This window comes from Haliaeetus albicilla, chromosome 23 (genome assembly GCF_947461875.1).
Source record: "Haliaeetus albicilla chromosome 23, bHalAlb1.1, whole genome shotgun sequence".
Classification (NCBI taxonomy): Eukaryota; Metazoa; Chordata; class Aves; order Accipitriformes; family Accipitridae; genus Haliaeetus; species Haliaeetus albicilla.
In genome coordinates, this window is record NC_091505.1 from 9,680,551 (window position 1) to 9,697,660 (window position 17,110).

At 45.6% G+C, this 17,110-nt stretch overlaps 2 long non-coding RNA genes across 2 annotated transcripts; both read left to right on the forward strand.

The window, feature by feature from the left end:
* The first annotated feature begins 851 nt into the window (after window positions 1-851).
* Window positions 852-3,952, forward strand: LOC138690649 (uncharacterized). Its single transcript, XR_011329406.1, has 5 exons — window positions 852-1,040; window positions 1,146-1,245; window positions 1,812-1,940; window positions 3,021-3,201; window positions 3,880-3,952. It is a non-coding gene; the product is annotated as an uncharacterized lncRNA (long non-coding RNA).
* Window positions 3,953-5,986: 2,034 nt separating this feature from the next.
* Window positions 5,987-16,312, forward strand: LOC138690717 (uncharacterized). Its single transcript, XR_011329493.1, has 3 exons — window positions 5,987-7,069; window positions 10,081-10,841; window positions 12,790-16,312. It is a non-coding gene; the product is annotated as an uncharacterized lncRNA (long non-coding RNA).
* The last annotated feature ends 798 nt before the right edge of the window (window positions 16,313-17,110 follow it).

The window sequence follows — 17,110 nt, forward strand, 5'->3', positions numbered from 1 at the left end:
GAAAAGTCTGGGCCAGCTAATAACTGCGATGATTAATAAAGGAAATGTAATAAAGACTGCATCAAAATATTGAATAGCATGAAAGCAGACACCGCTTGCTCCCGTTTGCCCTTTCTCAAGGAGATATTGAAATGGGAGGATGCCACATTTAAAATTAACCGAGGCCACTTGGGTTTTCAGAAGCAAGCCCTACGCTTAACCCGCCGCGTTTACCGCCTCGAGATTTAATCGAGGCCACGAGCTTAGGAGGGTTCCAGAAGGGATGAGCCATTTCTGTGGACGACGGGGAGCACCGCCACGCTCCGCGCTGTCTCCCCGCCAGGGAATAACGGGGGCTTGCTTTGCTTTACCGCCGCGGACCCACCGGCGGAACGGATTGAAGCAAAGGGCCGGCAGCGCGGCGCCTGCAGCGCGGGGCGGCGCCGGCAGGTGGCGGCCTTACCCGCCACGCTCCCCGCCTCCGCGCCGGCCTCCGCCGCTCCCCGGCTCCGCTCCCCGGCTCCGCTCCCCGGCTCCGCTCCCCCGCTCCGCGCCCCGGCTCCGCGCCCCCGCTCCGCTCCCCCGCTCCGCGCCCCGGCTCCGCGCCCCGGCTCCGCTCCCCGGCTCCGCTCCCCCGCTCCGCGCCCCGGCTCCGCGCCCCCGCTCCGCTCCCCCGCTCCGCGCCCCGGCTCCGCGCCCCGGCTCCGCTCCCCCGCTCCGCGCCCCGGCTCCGCGCCCCCGCTCCGCTCCCCGGCTCCGCGCCCCGGCTCCGCCGCCCCCGCCGCGGCTGCCGGCAGCCGGCTGCCCCCCGGCCCGGCCCGCCGCCCCGCGGAGCTGGGCTCCGGGGCAGCACGGCAGGTCCATCCGCCGGGCACCTGGAGATAAGGCGGGCGAACGGAGCCCGCCGGTAGTCACGGGTCGCCAACATTTTGACATCCGATCGGTTGGTGGGTTTGGTTTTAAGCGTTAAACTTGGAGTTCCTGCTTAGGCTGGAGAACCTAGGTGAGAGTCTGCTAGAAACGATAACACCAGTGAAAGTGACGTTTCTCTTACGGATATGGTAATATTTAAAAATTAATCTAAAGGGGTTAGAAAATTAACAACGTATTACTTGTATTCCTGCTTTTTATCTTTTATACTTCTTCCATTTTACGAATACCATTAGAACCTGACCGTTGGCAGAGACTGCCAGCAACGATAGCTGCCTCAGAGACAACACAGCTCGTTGAAGATGTATTTTGTAAAACGTTAAGTTGCAGATACGGGTAGGTGTGGGTTCCTGGAGGTGGACTATTGCAGGTCCTGGTGTGAGATGCGGGTATCAACATAAATGTTTCCTACGAGGTCAGTTGTCCAAAACGACTACTTACTGCCTTTGACCGCCTGGTCAACTGCTGGACTCGCTTGACGTGGCTTTCTGGCCGTGAGGGCTTGTGCATGGCCATCAGGCTGTGCGGGTACTGGGGATCCCTCCCGTGACCCCTGTGGGCAGTGTCCTGGGCCCGGCAAGAGCAAATGTGTACAGTACAGGTATCTCTTACCTCTAATCAATCTACCTCTCTATCTTCTGCAATATTGACTTGCTCTAAGGGCAGGAGCAGTAAAATATTGGACAAGGGTTAGTTCCTGAGAGAACGTTATGTCGTTATGCTGTCTTTAGACGAAGACTGAAGACAGTAATCAAAAGGGCTATTTTTAACCATGGGTTGATTTATTTGTTTTTCTTGTACAGCTATTGCACCTGGAGCCACTGATGATGGCTTGATTAATTCTCGGTGATTTTTTTTTTTTTTCCTCCACCTTCCACACGACTCTTCTGACTGGCACGAAGTCGCGTTGCAGCAGGCGCAGTCTCTGGGCTCTCCCCTGCAGCCCCAAGTAAAGGCAGCTTCGGGCCTGTCGGCGAGGGCAGGGATCTGGAGCCCCGTCTGAGTGTGCGAAGTGGGTGATATGCGTGGACGTAAGTCAGCTGGGAGGGTTTTTCAGTTCCTCCTGTAGGCACGAGTAGATACAAGTGTAGCTGAACTAGCTGCAGGTCACCTACCCCGTGTATGGTGAGCGACGTAGGGAAGGATAGACAGTGGCCACCATTGGTTGCAAAGGTCTCCCAAGAAAGTGAATAAATTGGTGATGATTACTATCCAGCCTATGCTGGATAATGTGCTACTATCATCGCTGTGTTGCTGGCTGTACCACAGTTTGTTTAAAGCCAGTTTGAGTAGCCGTGCAACACTATTATATTGACTTTGTAGCCCTACACTGAAGGAAAAAGAACGATCCTGAGATTTTTTAATTCTTTATCATCTACAAGCACTGGGCAGATGCTGAGGATTCTCCCTCTCTCTCTTTGAGCTTGTTACCTGCAGTGGGGGTAGAGGGTGAGGTGGAGTTTCCCTGCCAGGTCCTGGGGCCTGAATCTTTTGGATCTGGACCCAGCAACTTCCTAGACAGATACCTGTCCTGACCCTTACAGCAGCACTTAATGCTGAGTAAATTCAAGGCTACACAGCGATTGGAGCACTGCGGGAACATACAAGGAATCAAGATTTTCAAAAGCGCCTGTGGATTTTGAAATCTCAGACTTCAGGCATCTATCCTGAGAAAACCTAGGGAAACCCAGCGACAAACTTGCACCAAAGCAACCACTTCTGCAAAACCAGCGCTGCTGTGTGTCTGCCCTACCCAGAAGCGTTCTCAAAATATTCTGCCTCCTAGGATTTTCTAAATATTCTCCATTCTTCCCCATCGTAATTCACACCTTATTTTTTCCCCTCTGTGTGACTCAGTAACAGTCACCTCCCTTTTTTATTTTTCCTAGTTAAAGGTCAGCCTGAGCTGTGTGTTACAGATGAAAGGATGCAGCCCAAAGCCAGCCTAGGGGCCCAGTTTGTGTTGTGGATCTCTCCTGAGGGCACTTCTGTTTGCAAGTGTGTGCCTTGCAACTTCTGAGAAGCCTACAGAGATTGCTAATGTTTAGGATAAGTTCTGTCAAATTTATTTTTCCGCTAGTAATTTATTTTTTTTCATATTTCCTTCACAGAACCCAGCCACTTTCAGGCTGTAGTTTTGAGCCTACTTTGTGCCAAGTGTCAGGAATGACTTTTTGTCCTCAAAGCTGAAGAGACATTTCCCACCAGTGCAGATGAAGGTGTCTTTTTCCTCCAAGTACATAGAGGAGGAGAGGGCAGAAACTGAGCTAAGTTCTCTTCTCACACTTGAAGGTAAAACAATGGCTGGATTTTGTCCATCCACACATGTTCCTTAAAATGTTATCTTGAGGGATCTGATCTAATGTACTTGAGCAAATGGTAGATAGGCACAGTGGAAGGGAATTCAAGGGCAGCTGCAGTAAGCCCTAGGTGTAAACACAACTGAGGAGAAATAAAAAAGGACTATCTCCTACTGAAACCAACCCTCGAAGTGACAGAACCTCTACAGGACTTCCTATAAGGAACAGACGTATTTCACCATCCTCATTTTTCTCCATAGCTCTTGTTTTCACCTAGGTTGCCAGGTGGATGTTTACTTCCAAAGCAGATGTCTCCTTCCCCCTGCCTGGATCCCGCTGCCCATGGACAGCGTGGCTGCTAGCACATTTGCAACACCTGGTTCCCCCCATGATTAACGCTCAGAGCTATATCGGTCTGTGGCTCTGTGGGTTAAATCTGAGGCAACGCTGTGTGTGTCTTTTATTTTAGTTTCCAGACAGACTATGCAGATATGGGTGGTAGAAGCATTATATATACCTTTGAGATGCAAACCTATAAAGAGAATGCACCAAAATCTACTAACCTTGTATCAGTTGTAAATAAGGAAATCTCTCTCGTGTCTTTTTAAAATTCTTTTGGGGGGACTTTATGTATAAATTGAGAATGTTAAGGGAGTTTACCTCACTGCAGGTATACCTAGCACTTTTATTGTGATGCAGCATAGATTGGACCATGATTTCTGAAGAGGCTGCTCTTAAAAGAGGTAAGATACAAAACAACAAGCACATTCATACAATAGATCGTCATTTAAGGTAACACATTCTGCCTGACATGTAGTGTTTTGCACATTTTGAATTGTCTTCTGCCAAAATATTCAGGCCTGCAGGGGGAACCCCTGTTGGGAACACAGGACAGATGGATCTGAATCCAGTCATGAAACTCCCTGGGGCCAGCAATGTGATGTTAATGATCACACCACAGTAAGATGTAAAACATACCTTTGTGCAGCTCAGTGTAAACAGCAACTCTGGTATTATGATGTAAATGAGAAACCAGCAAGAGATGATGTGTGAATGGAAACACAGCAAGGTGCTCTGTGAGGAAGCAAGAAGCATAGTGCAAGGGGAAATTCTGCACATCGCAAGTGGAGGTGGAATTAAAACGTGGACTCACTTCATTACAGAGATAAACTTTAAATTCTGCTCAGGCTGATGCAGAAAGGAGGGAACTCGCCAAGCTGTACCTAATCCAGCTGAGGTTCTGGAAGGGCAGTGGACAGGTTACAATTAGGCTTGGGTTCCTGGACTCACCAGTTGGGAGCTGGAAGATGGAGCTGGGTCCAAAGGGAAGATAAAAATCACCAATAAGCCTTATTCTAATATATCCTGCAGTTCACCTTCCTGCTCAAATCAGGGCCAACTTTGAAGATAGCCAGTGTTGCTCAGGGCTTTGACTGACTGATTTTCAGATATCTCCAAGGATGGAGATACCTCTCTGGGAGGCTTGTTCTAGTGTTTGGGCATCCTCATGGTGAAAACATTTCCTGTAGCCTTAAATAAGTCTAAAATGGATCCATGGTTGGAGGGCATGAAAGATGAGAACCTGACAACAGGCAGGCATGGAAGGGGCTTGAGGGGGTATCCAAAGGTGCAGGATGTGCAGCTGGGTCCTCAGCTTTATTTCAGAAATCCCTGGTGCCCCTTTGAAAGTCCTCCCCTCTGTGGGTAGTGGCAGCTTGCTTGCGAGACACGATTCGCGTTGGGTCCTTGTAAAACAGAAGGTGCAGTTGGAGAGTGTGGCGTCACCAATGTAATTTAAAAATGTGCTGGGCAGCAGGAGCAGTGCTGTGTCTGCTGCTGGCTTTATTGTAACAGTGATGTGCCTCTTTGTCCCAGAGTTCCCCGTCCTCTTCCTCTCATCTCTAGCAATGAAGTGAAGGGCTTGCTGGGAAGCTGAGCTTGAAGCTAGAGGAGGTCATACTTAACTAACCTCCTGGAGTTCTTTGAAGATATTGCTGCCAGGCTAGATAAGGGGAATTGAGCAGTGCGCTTAGAGTTTCAAAGAGCATTTCACAAAGTTCCACATCAGAGATTAATAGCTAAGGCAAAAGGTAAAGGAAGAGGAGGTAATAGAGGCTGTGGGATCAAAACCAGCTCAAGGGCAGGTATGAGACAATAAGCACAGATGAAAACTTTTCAAGCTGGCAGAAGGCTGTTCTTGGGACTGTTTCAGGACCTCTCTAATGTGTAATCCAGACAGCACAAAGGTGCCCCACCATGCTCGTGTCGCTAAGGCAGGCCAGCTTTGGCACCACCAGCAGCAAAGCATCCTACTTAGACCCCCTTCTGTCTTCCCAGCCTGATCAGCCAGGAGCCCTTTCATGTCTCTGTTGGGTGGGAGCAGTTGTCAGCATGGTCCAGAGTCACCGGTGTCTCTGGGGCCATGGCGAGCGGCTGCCACGCTGCTGTGCTGCCTTGTGTTTCAGAGCAGTCAGTGTATTTGCTGGGCTTTGAAAACAGTGAGCCTGCTCCTCAGAGACACTGTAAATGTGAAGCTGCTGATGTCTGAGAAGTTACTCCGGCTTTGCAGTGGGCTGAGGGAAGAGATAATTTGGTGCAAGGTCTCCCCAAGGCAGGGCACAGCCTTATCAGACTCACCAGGGCCAAAATCTCTTCCATGACTCTACTAACAAACAGCAAAATGGAGTTCAGTGTGGAGAAATGTAAAGTAATTAATCTGCATGCAGGAAATCAGACTGGGAATAGGTGCTAAACAGAGCAAGCATTCAGCAGAGGGATTAAGAGAGGGATTTGATGGGGGGGGGGGTAGTTTCTTTTGGAAAAATCGTTGAAACTGTCCACCTAGATCACAGCTGTAGTAAAAAGGCAAGCAAGAGACGAAGCTGCGTTAATGGAGGGACAGGATAAAAAACCAAAGCAGCTATGTGTCTGTTGCTGTAAAAGGCATTAGATCCCACCTGGAATATTGTCAGCAGTGTTGGCCACTGTACCAGTGTGCTGTAGCATAAGGCAACAAAGAGCAGCCCTGCAGAACCCAGCCTGTGGACAAAGGTGAGAGCTCTGGGTTTTCCTCTGCAGGCTTCTGCCCACCCCGTCCATTCATCATCTAAAGAGGAAATCTGAGGAGCACAAAGAGTTTCCCTTTAAGCTCTAACAGAGGTTGGGAATTCTGAAGTCAGTTATATTTTTCTCCCGAGTATTTATTTCTCTCTGGCTTTCCCTTGCTCTCTTCCCTCCATCTCTTCTTTCTCTTTTAGTTTTTCCTCTTTTCTTCCCTCTTTCTCCCCTACCCCTAGTCTGGGGGTTGGTTTGTCTTTCCCTAATATATTGCTTCTCCTCCACCCCTGCCTGGGAAGTGAGACTATTTAGTCACCTTGCTGCTTCTGCCTCCTGAAGGAGGCCCATCTCCAGTGAAGGGGTTGTTACGTTAAGTAGTACAAGTTTTACAGACTGTGCAGTAGGGTGAACAATACTTTTTTCCCAATAGATTTGGATGAAAAGAAATCAAAGTCGTTACTGCGGAAGAGGAGAAGCTCAGCAATCAAACTGAAGGCAGGGCATGGAATATTACACAAACTGACCATCGAAACTCTCAGATGTGGCTTTCCTTCCACACCCAAAGGAGTTCACAATGCTATGGCTGTTTCCAATCATAAAAATTCAGAACCAAAATCTTCCTTTGTTTTCACTGGTGTACATTCAGAGCAAGTTCAGCAAGTTGCTCTGAATTTACCCAGCTATAGAGGACAGCTGATTTCATTTGAGCTGTACAAGAGACAATCTTATTTTGCTTTCCCTCGGATTAGGGTAAGCTTGTCAATCAATGCCCAGAGCCAGTCAATACAACACAGTTGTGCCAGGTAAGAAATGCACTTGACAAACTGTCATAATACCCATTACTTCTGTTCTCTCTTAACCAGCCCTGACCACTGGAGGAAGGCTGAGCATTTTGGGTTTGTATGTACCCTAAGCTGTTAGTTATAAGTCACAATCATGACAGCAGCTTAAATGACAGCAATTAATATTTCTCTAAAATAATGCTTTTTTTTCTCTTCATTAACCAATGCAACGATCAACAGGCTGATGCACAAAATGATAAAAGAGGTGTCTAATAAGAAAAGGGAAATTGGTTATTATTCTTGCCGTTTAAATCTCCTGGAGCAGAATTGGCTGTTGCTATAAAATCTGTGGAATTATCCTTGCTATTTCAACTTGCAAAACCAACCTTTTATCCCTTTAAATTCAGGTCTTCAGAGTAACTTGCCAAAATAATCTCTTGGCACCACTGAGGTGAGGATCCACGTTGTGCTGCTCATGTAACTTCCCTGCTCATAGAACCATTTATCCTGGAAAGACTTTGACTGGAAACTTGTGTTTTTAACTCTTTTAGCTGCTTTTGAAAATATTGCCTTGCTATCTTGCGGGAAATGGTCATGCCGTAATGTACCATGACAATGGTTGTTGTGGAGAGTGTAAAGAAACATTTAAATAGAAATTACAGCTGGAAATGAAGGTTTGTAAGGAAAAGCCAAATGATAGGACTTACCTTCCAAATCTTAAGGGCAAAGAGAGTCATTTGGCCCTTTTCTTGGATGTAGCTGGGCAAGGGAAAGAAATGCCGAGTCTCATATGATCTTAATTATACGCTGTGGGTGCCAGCAGCTTTCAGGGTATGTGTGGATTCTTGACTGAGGCTCAGTGTGTGAACTTTGTCACTGGAGGAGTATGTCACACACAGAGCTGGGACATGAGCCATCATTCACAATTCAAACAAATCCCAAGCCCTTCAGAGATTGAAAAGAAATGTTCAGTTAACCATAAAAACTGTGGCATGATTCTCCATACCCTAGTGCCCTTTGGGAGCAGAAATACTTCAAGCTCCAAAATCAGGCCTTCTTGTGAGGCTTTTTGACTAGACTGGAACCATCAACTATTCAAACCATTGTACAAAATCCCGCTCTTTCGCAACTCCCAGGAGTGTTTTTCTAGACCAGGAGCAGTATAATTCTAGGCTATAGATGCAAGTCCACAATCTCCCTCTGAATCCTCCCCTTTGATTTCTGGGGTGGCTCGGCAGACGGTGACTTTGGCCATGACAGAGCCTGGAGGTCCATGCCTTGCTCTGGGCTGGAGCTGGCCGTGAAGCAAAGGGGCGGGCGCAGGATGCTCTCATTGTTACCGTCTGCAGCAAAAGTGTCTGTTCCCCATCAAGTTTCAACAAGAACATCTAGGTGAAAGAGATGCTGTTGGGAACGTTTCATTTTTGCAGATATTTGGCCTTTGGATTGTGTGTTGACTGAAGACCTGCAAGACTTCACCTGTCTGAGTATAAGCACTCAGTGGATTGGGCAGCAACCCTTGAGGATGGGAGATGGTGTAGCTGCCTCCATCCTCCCACTGAGAGCCACCAGTGCTACAGCGAGACGGCAGGCAGGTTGCACCCTCACCCGCAGGATGCATCTTAGTTTGGTCTCAAAAAGGGAACATTGTTGGGAGGAGCAACTGCTGTGTTTCAGCAGGAAAGTGTCTTTCACGACGCCTCTGGAAGTGAACTTAGGCTGGCTTCGTATTTCCACCTGAGCTGTGTCTGGGAGGAGGAGAGCTTGGAGGGGTGTTCGTGTGCTCCTCTGAGATTGCATCCTCAGCAGAAAGCGTAAACAACTGGGGGGATGTTCCCGTGGCCAGCTGTGTGCTAGCAAAATTACTGCTCTCATGATCAGCAATAAAGGTTTTGCTGCTGCTCAGAAATATACGGAAGGTTCAGACCAGAATGAAAATCAGTTCTGCACGTGGTTGTTCACATTGCGTGCTCTTTTCTGTGCATGAGGGCTCTTTGTACTGTCTTCAGGGGGAGAAAGTCTGCTGTGGAAATCCATCATGTCCTAGCAGTTTAGTAGAATTACAGGGAACATGCTTACTTACCTAAAAGAACAAATGTGAACATATGGAGATAGCCTTTTTTTTCTTTAACCTTAGGAAGTACCAGCAAAGATTTTCATGTTTGTAAATTGTCATTTTCTTAGAGCAAAGCCTTATGGAAAAGTCAAGCGTTTTTTTTATGAAAGATGTGATGGAAACTATTACAGCTCTGATCCTTGTTATTGCTTGAAAAACAGAGGTAGCAGCAGAGGGGGGGGAAGTAAGCACCAAAGGTCAGGTATGAGCCACAGGAAAAATGATGGGGCATCATCAGAGTTTTCTTTGGCTTCCCGAGGTCCCTACCTGTCCTTCCAGGCAAGAGGGTCCTTCATTCACTGGCTCTTGTGTGGATCTGTCCTCTGACGGCTGAGCCAATTGCTCCTCTCAGAAGCGGCCAACACAAGAATATCTTTGCTTGTGAGGAACGCATCTGGGCAAATGCTGTTATCTTTCTCTGTCCTGCTTGCTCTAACTTTTTACTTGGAAGGGGAGAGATTGGCCTTTCAGTGTATGAAATGCCAGCTGGGATCAAATCAATGCCATTGATTTAATCTCCAATGCCTCCAAAGAGCTGGGATTTTTCCTTTTAATTTTTTTTTCCTCTGGCTCTATTCTTTGAGAAGTAGAAGAGCAAAACAAAGGCGTTGAGTGCTGCCAGTGGTCCTCAGGCACAGAGGCCAGAGCCAGAGCTGCAGAGCCCTCCGTGAGTTTGAATAGCTTTGCTCTTGCTGGACTAAATCAGGTTCGGATGTAGGAACTTGATTTTCACTTTCTGGATTGGTTTGGTTCACTGTTTGTGAGCCCTAACAGGACAGAGTCCCCTTGCTCGCTGGTACCAGTCCTACAGCCAGCCCAGGGCTAGATGCCCAGCTGGTGTAGTTGACAGCATGCTTTAGAGAGTTATGCCAGTTTACAGTTGCTGACGTTCTGCCTCTATATGTTTTTTTGACAGACTATAGTTGTGCCTGCGCTGACTGTTAAAGGCAGTCACCGCTGACTTCTTTGGCGGCCGGAGCGAGCCCTCAGCAGCAGCAGGGACAGCAGGTTGTCAGCGCGGACCGCGGCACGTGGGAGCAGGCAGCGAGGGTGGGAGGAAGGTGCTGCACCCGTCGCTGCTCCGCTCCCCGCTTCTCGGGGAGGTATGGACACAGCCTGTAAATCCTGCTGGGGAGCGGTTGTGGTTTATCAGGTTAAGGCCTGTGCTAAAGTCAAGCCAAGATCTTACGGACCTGGTAGTTCATGAAGTATCAGAGGGCAGAGCAGGGCAACTCCTAGTGAGGCAACTAAAGAAAAATATAAATGGAAAGACATAAACTTGATAATGCAAATGAGTTTACTTTCCTTTTTGTACAGCAGATGTTGTTTGACCTAGAAGAAAGAATAATATTATAGAAATTGAGATCAGTCTGAGGGGAAAAAATAAAGTCGTCTAAAAATAAAACACAAATAGCAGCTGCTTGAATTGTATTTCTAATATATCAGCGCTGACAGCTCTGTCTTTCCCCCAGTTGAGCCAGGAATCTTATGGAAGCGGCTTGTAAAGAAGAGCTGTTTCCTGAGGAGGGATGCGAGCAGAGGCGATGGAGAGGCAGAGGTGATACCGCTTCGTGTCAGTGTGTGTCCTGGGCAGGAACAGTCTCTGGAGATGTGCAAGGGGTTGCGGATGGCATCACTGCGCAGGCACTTGGTCAGACGGTCTCACCGTCGATCGCAGTGAGTAAGACTCTTCTGCTGTTAGGAACAACCCTGGAATGGTGTAGAATAAAGAATAGTAAAATAAATAGAATAAAGTAGTCCAAAATTGTGTTGTTGCCATAGTCTGTATCCCCATTTGGGGCGAACTTTCCGAGTGGCATTAAAGTTGGTGTCCTGTGCTTATCTACGCCAGATGAGGAGCTGAACTTAGTGTGTAAGGGTGGTGGGTTATGTTGTTTTGATGTAAATGCAAAGCAAGTTTCTCACTCTGTAGGTTCAGTCAGTGGGAAAAATACTACCTAGAAAAAAAAGAGAATAAAAGATCCTGACTTGTCAGTCCAGCAGCTAGTGGTTTTGGACTGTCAAGCTTGGGCTGTTCAGCCAAGACTCTGTGCCTAGGTCTGATTTGCAGCAAGTGGTAAACACCTCCTCTTTAACAAGAGGTCTTTGATAGGGGCTTAAGTTGAATGCAAAAATTAAGGCATTCCTTCAACGTTTGTGACCAGTTAGGCTGGAACTGGCATAATATGACTGAGAAAAGCTGGATGTGCTTTCCTTTGTGTGTGGGGAGTTCTGCCTTCGGCTGCTCGGTGCTGGGAGCCCGAGCAGGCGCTCTGCAGCTCTTCGGTGCTTGCAGTGCCCTGTCCGCAGTATGCTGTAGAGCAAATAACACATTTTTATTTTTATACAAATGTGCATAACTTCATCCATTTCTTGTGGCTGCTCTGACAGGAAAAGGAAATTTATGACGCACATCACCCATTTATTTGGCACAGGCAGTGTTTATTGCTGAGGGAGGCATTCTCATGGAATTGATTGCACAATTTCCTCTTGGTGTACTGTTTTCAAGTAATATCCCAAGACCTCTGTGTACTGAGATACAGGGACACTTCTTTAAGGCCTGCAGAATACTACAGCAGAGGAAAAAAAAAAAAGCCACACGGTGGAAAATATAACGGAAAAATGTAATTTTAATTACACTGTAAATCTGGAGCTTTCTTCACTCTGCTGGGAGTCTCTGTGGAAACACCCATTCCCAATAGTTTAAATTTCTAGGTTTCTCCACAGAACTAAGAACAGCTTTGGATTTTATGGCGTTCCATTTTCACAGGTATAAAAGGTGGTTTTGGTCTGGGGTTAGTTCCTGTTCATGCTTTAGGCACGCCAGGATTATGGACATGTTGTGGGGGGAAGAACTGTGCATTTTGGAAAAAGAGAAAGGTATATTCGTAGCATGATGGCTTGCTGAAAGGGTGGGATTGTTGCCTGTCCCAACAGGCAAAAAGGGGTTGAAGCTATTAATGTCACAGAAGGCAGGAAGAGAGGAGTTGTTGCCTTGATTCAAAGGACTGTGTGACAATATATATCTTAAACGCCATGAACAGCACACAGTAGAGAAAGAGAGAGAGAAACATCTGTCCTGGAAGAGCATAGCTCTTGTTAATTTATTTTTTTAAAATTATTTTAATCTGCCTATGCACAATCATTTGTACCAAAGCTTCGGTATAATAGTTGTCTCATTTGCATGTGGAAAGGCGTGGAGTTGGATGCTTGCACACAAATATGTGCCAGGTGATGACACTGCTAACAAGTAATCATGGACTGAAGATTGCAACCAGAAAATTTAGAGCTCTTTTTTGAAAAGATGACTCAAAGTGTAGAGATGGAAGAACAGTGATGTGTAACAGCAGTTGCAGACAATAGATTCTGTTCCCTTCCTCTCTGTAGGAAACGCCAGTGACAACCCCGTGCGTATTTGCATGCTGAAGGTACACGTTGGCTTCTGAAGAGTTGCCTGATGAATAACTTTTTTTTCTTTCCTGGCTGCCTGGTGAACAGCTCCTCACCTGCATCGCTCTCCTAAATTCTTGGAGGGAGGTCTGGCAGCCAGCACAGCTTTAATTTCATAATTTCACTTCTGCGGTGACTCTGTCGGTTTCTGCTAACTTCCCGATTATTCTTTCAGGCTCCAGAAGAAAGCGATCTCCTCCTAAGCTTCTGTTTTCACACTTCTGAACAGCAGCTACCTCTTCTCAGCCTCCTGATGCTTCTCCTCAGGGCCCGAAGCTGGGGACCAGCTTAAGCACTAAGCTGCGTGTTCTGCAGCTCTCTGGTTCACGCTCGTGGCGTTGGTTTGCACTCTATGTTTGTTAGCACAGAGGTGGCTGGCTCGCTGGTAATGGCCTTTTGTACGGGCTGACCTCTGAACCAGAAACAAGACTCAAGCCTCCGAGGAGGCCAGTGATTAATCAAATCGGGGATCAACTGTGACTCAACCTTTAGATCCCCAGCTGAGGTTGTGTCCATGGCTGATTAAAAGAGGAAAATACATTTAGCTATTTACAACTGTATCTCCCTCTGGCTGAGGACAAGGCACCATGGATAAACATATTTATGTTTGTTAGATGTACAAATTGTGGTTCCTTTGAAAACCTCACAGTTTATCATAAAGCCTCAGAAAGCACATGGCTGTTTATTGACGCTAGAGGACTTCCTGAGACTATGCCGTGGAAGTCGCTGCTCAGAGTATTTGACGTAGGCTAGCATGTCCACGAGGGAAAAAAGCCCAGACGTTGCCATCTGCACATGAAAGACTAAAGGTGGCTTTAAGCAGCCCTCTGCAGGAGATAATTTTCTCCCTTCAATTAGGTTACACTTTCTAGATGCCGCCCTTTAGAAGCCTACAGTGTTCCCAAGGCCAGCTCTACAGTTATTCAGTGGTGAACAGAACATATAAACTTCATATTGCTAATACATTTCACAGAGCTGTGTGATATTAGCAAACTCCAAATAGCTGTCAGGACCTCAAGGTATTCTGGAACATCCTTTGATGCTACAAAGTAATGCATTTTCCATATTATTCCTTTGAACACATTATATATGCAAAGTCTAGCACTTCTTATAGGAGAGGTGGAATTATCATACAATAAGATATTTTTTCCTCTAGTTCTTTCATGGCTCATAACATATAAAATTTCTTCTTAAAATCCAGGCTAGGAACTCAAACTTAATTTATACAGTATTGAAAACATTACAGGGCATAAATCAGTTCAATTTTTAAAGTTCCTGTATGATATTTTCAGAGCAGCCAAATTCCTTCATTCGCCTGGACTCCTTCCAAAATTCTGCCAGCGCTCATGGAAATCTAAATAACTTTAGAGAAAAAGCAGGTTTTCTGTGAAGGCTCAGATTACCCTGTCACCCTTCCTCCACTGCAGACAGGCCTCTGATAAACATGGAGAATAGGGACAGGGAAATTACTTCATTACTTCATGTCCTTTTCAATTACAAACATCGAGGAGCCTGAGCCTCCTGCCAGCTCACGCCCCAGACCCTTGCAAATTTGTGGCTTTCAAGAGCCAACAGTTGCATTTCCTTTGCCAGCAGGGATAAGCGATAGAAAGCGAGCAGGGGAGCTCACTTGAATTTTATTTCTGAGTGTTATTTAAAAAGTTTCAAATCTCAGCTCTGTTTATTTAAAGTATGACTCCAGCTGAAATGTAAGCCTGTAAACTAGAGAAGTGATCAAAACAGGGCTGCACCTTTCTTTTTTTTTTTTTTCTGAGAATTAATCACTTAGTGGTGATGTGTTACTGTAATCTTTCTGTGATCACTTAACCTGGAAGCGGTACTTCCAGATAGCTTCGTAATATTCTCCTGCTGGCATCTTCAGATCTACTATTTGTACTGTTCATCTGTGTTCAAAGCACACGAGCTTAATGCATTGTTTTTCTACCAGCTTTGCTTTGTGTTTTGATTTACACCTAAAGAAACAAGCGTGTTTTCTTTGATGTCATTTTTCCATTACTGATGAACTAATATTGCAAAAAAAGGCTGTTTAAGGTCTTACTCTGAAACCTCATTATTTCTACAATTAAAAAAAAAAAAGTAAAACCCAGTTTCAGAACATTGTGTTACAGAGGGGGGAAAAAAGGTGGCAGGAGTGAATCTGATTTTCTACTTTGCGTGTAAATCTTACAGGCTCAGCTTCAGCTCGGTGTTTAGGTCTGTGTTAAAAGTCACTGAAATAGAAGCCCATGTTTGGGTTAACCAGAGGTATATAGCTCTGGGAGGGTTTCCTGAAAGGCAGTTGCAGGGATTACTCCGGTCCTCTTTTTTTTTTACATGGTAATTCCGCAGTGTGGGCTCAGGTGACTTGGTATGTCGGGCTGGTCAGATGTCTGCCCCGCAGTGGTATATATATCCTGATCACCTTCGCGATCACCTGTGTGATCAGGAGGGAGGGAAGGGAGAAGAGGACAAGGAAAAACGTTGGGGGGGTTCTTCAGTGCCTCACGATTCAGGTTTTGCTTTGATATGAATCCAAAAATTCAGACGTTCTTGTGAAATGAATCTGCAGTGGGTGTGGGTAGAGCAAAGAGCTGAGCACATGGAAACCAAGAGGCCATCCAGAAGTTCTCACTGCAGCCTTTCCCAGGTTTTACTTATTTCTTACTTACACATTACTTGAACACTTCTGTTTAAGTCGGTGGGAATTTTTCTAAGTGAAATTAAAGTGTGGGGAGTTGTTAGTTAGAAGGCGTGCAGCATCTTTTTCGTGCTATCAGAGCTTCATCCCTTGGCTAGAACTCCCCTGGATTCAGGCTGTGTGTGGGGGGGTATGTATGCATATGTGTGTAGGTGTGCTCACTTCTTGATACTCCCTGCTACCTCTTGGGCCATAAATATTGGGTGAACCACAATGGAGGCAACCGCAACTGCTGGTATCAGCCCAAATGTGGAAGTACATAAACCAAAAAAATACTAAGGAAAAGTTCACCAGACTTGGAAGCTCCCAGCTGGCCAGGTCAGGGCTTTGGGAGCTGGCTGGAATGAATGATCTGTACCTGAAATAATTTTGTGTACTCACTGAATCCCTAAGACATGACGCCAAAATTCTTTTTGTGCATAATGCTAAGGTCATAATGATGTAGCTATTTTTTAGTTAACGGAAATTTTGGATGCACTATAAGCAATTTTTTCCCTTTAAGAAGGAAAACTGCAGATGGACCGTCATTCTATTTGCTGATGTGTAGTAAGGAGAGGCATATCACCCCAAGAATGCCTATTGCTGTGACAAATCACAAGAAGTGGAGAAAGACTTAGTGCCTGCTAAATTTAGCCTGTGCAAATCCAGTACATTCCAAGTCCATGGAGTGAAATACTGTTTGGAGTAAAATATGATTGAAACATTTCTGGGAATATAACTCCACTGGCTAGTTTACCACCTGGACTTAGTTTTCATATTGTAGGAGAGGAATTAAGTTTTTATTATTTTTAAATTATAGCTCCCCCCCCCCCATCAGTTCTCTTGTCTTCCCACTGAAGCAAGCACTGTTAAGCTGCTATAACTTTAAGAGCATGAAAGCAAATGTTGTAAAGAGGTCACTGTAAAGGTCACGCAGCAGGTTTGATGTGTCAGTGGATAAATGATGGGATCACATCTGGAACAGTTTGGTGAATAAATAAAATGTGAAAGCTCATATATCACTGCCCACCTTCCAATCTGTAAGGGAAAGAGAAAATAAATTCTCTAATAACCTTGTAAAGCACATAAAAGATATTGAATAAACTCTTGAAATTTTGTGACTAAAACTGTCTGTATTAAATAATGATTTTAAGAGTGGCAAAAAGCTTGAAATACAGTATGAGTCTTCCTTGTAAAATGTTGTTTTATTTTATGGTTTATTTATTAGACTATACTTGGATAGCTTTGAAAAATATAATTTTGAGTTTAACTATGTGTTATTGAAACACTCTTCCTTTAGATATGTCCCCCAGAGGTATTTTATATTTACACTTAGGGAAAAGAATTTTCAATTTTTATTACACAGTGCTGTATTATTGCTTATACTGCCACTATATTCTGCCTTCTGCAAGTAACATTAATATATGCATATTTTACTGCCATTACCTTCAAAAGGCCTTAGAAAACCCATAGGTCTAAAATGATTTCTCTAAGTTGGTCATTACTGACTACTGAATTAAGATACAACAGGCTGTATATTGTTTTACTGGGCCATTAATAATAAGCCCCTGTGAATTTTAAGACAGCAAGCTAGAAACTGAGTAATTTCAGTCACCCAAGAAATGTACAGTATTAATAAAAGGCTCATAGAAGCCTGTTCTGGAGTGTGAATACCTTTGGTGTCTGATGAGGGACTAAAGGCAGTGGGTGAGTTTTGATCTCCAGACTCCTGCGAGCAGCTCCTCTGGGCGCGAGCGGCCGGGGCTCGCGTGGCTGCGGAGGCAAAGGCTCGCACTCGCGCAGAAAAATCAAACGTGTA